Below are 2,658 nucleotides of genomic sequence, written 5' to 3' on the forward strand. Positions count from 1 at the left end.
AGACACAGACACACACACTCACACTCACACACGCAGAGACACACACACTGTCAAAGACACTCACACACAGACACACACACACAGACACACACAGACACACACACTCACACAGACACACACACACCCACAGACACACTTACACTGACACACACACAAATAGACACACACACAGACACACAGACACAGACACACACTCTCACACAGACACACACACACAGACACAGAGCCACACACTCACAGACAAACACAGACACACACACAAAAACACTTACACTGATACACACTCACACACAGACACAAACACACAGACACACACACTCACACACACACAGATACACACACAGACACAGACACTCACACTCACACAGACACACACACACACTCACACACACACAGACACACACACACACACAAGCACATAGACACAGACACACACACTCACACACACAAACACACAGACACACACACACAGACACAGACACACACACTCACACACACACACAGACACAGACACTCACACACAAACAGACACACATACAGACACAGACACACACAAAGACACAGACACACGCACTCACACACACACAGACACACACACACAGACACAAGCACATAGACACAGACACACACATTCACACACACACACGCAGACACACACACTCACACAGACACACACACACCCACAGACACACTTACACTGACACACACACAAATAGACACACACACAGACACACAGACACAGACACACACACTCACACAGACACACACACACACAGACACAGAGACACACACTCACAGACAAACACAGACACACACACAAACACACTTACACTGATACACACTCACACACAGACACAAACACACAGACACAGACACACACACTCACACACACACAGACACAGACACTCACACTCACACAGACACACTCACACACACTCACACACACACACAGAGACACACACACACACAAGCACATAGACACAGACACACACACACTCACACACACAAACACACAGACACACACACACAGACACAGACACACACACTCACACAGACACACACACACCCACAGACACACTTACACTGACACACACACAAATGACACACACACAGACACAGACACACACACTCACAGACATACACAGAAACACACTCACACACAGACACAGACACACACACACTCACACAGACACACACAAACAGACACAGACACAAACACTCACACACACACACAAACGCACACACACACTTACACAGACACACACACACAGACACAAACACATAGACACAGACACACAAACTCACACACACAGACACACACACAGACACACACACACACAGACACAGACACACACACTCACACTCACACACGCAGAGACACACACACTGTCAAACACACTCACACACAGACACAAACACACAGACACAGACGCACACACTCACACACACACAGACACACACACACAGACACAAGCACATAGACAGACACACACATTCACACACACACACACACAGACACACACACACAGACACACACACACACAGACACACACACACACCCACTGACACACTTACACTGACACACACACAAATAGACACACACACACACACAAATAGACACACACACAGACACACAGACACAGACACACACACACACACAGACACAGAGACACACACTCACAGACAAAAAAAGACACACACACAAACACACTTACACTGATACACACTCACACACAGACACAAACACACAGACACAGACACACACACTCACACACACACAGACACACACACAGACACAGACACTCACACACAAACAGACACACATACAGACACAGACACACACACACACACAGACACAGACACACACACTCACACTCACACACGCAGAGACACACACACTGTCAAACACACTCACACACAGACACAAACACACAGACACAGACGCACACACTCACACACACAGACACACACACTCAGACACAAGCACATAGACACAGACACACACATTCACACACACACAGACACACACACAGACACACACACACACACAGACACACACACACACCCACAGACACACTTACACTGACACACTCACAAATAGACACACACACACACAAATAGACACACACACAGACACACAGACACACAGACACAGAGACACACACTCACAGACAAACACAGACACACACACAAACACACTTACACTGATACACACTCACACACAGACACAAACACACAGACACAGACGCTCACACACAAACAGACACACATACAGACACAGACACACACACTCACACAGACACACAAACACACCCACAGACACAGACACACACACTCACAAACACACAGACACACACACAGACACAGACGCTCACACACAAACAGACACACATACAGACACAGACACACACACTCACACACACACAGACACACACACAGACACAGACGCTCACACACAAACAGACACACATACAGACACAGACACACACACTCACACAGACACACAAACACACCCAGAGACACAGACACACACACTCACAAACACACACACAGACACAGACAGACACAAACAATAACAAAGACACACACATTCACAGACACACACACACACAGACACACATACTCACACACACAAACACACACACAGACACAGACACA

The sequence above is a fragment of the Hemitrygon akajei genome, chromosome 28 (assembly GCF_048418815.1).
Source record: "Hemitrygon akajei chromosome 28, sHemAka1.3, whole genome shotgun sequence".
NCBI classification, from domain to species: domain Eukaryota; kingdom Metazoa; phylum Chordata; class Chondrichthyes; order Myliobatiformes; family Dasyatidae; genus Hemitrygon; species Hemitrygon akajei.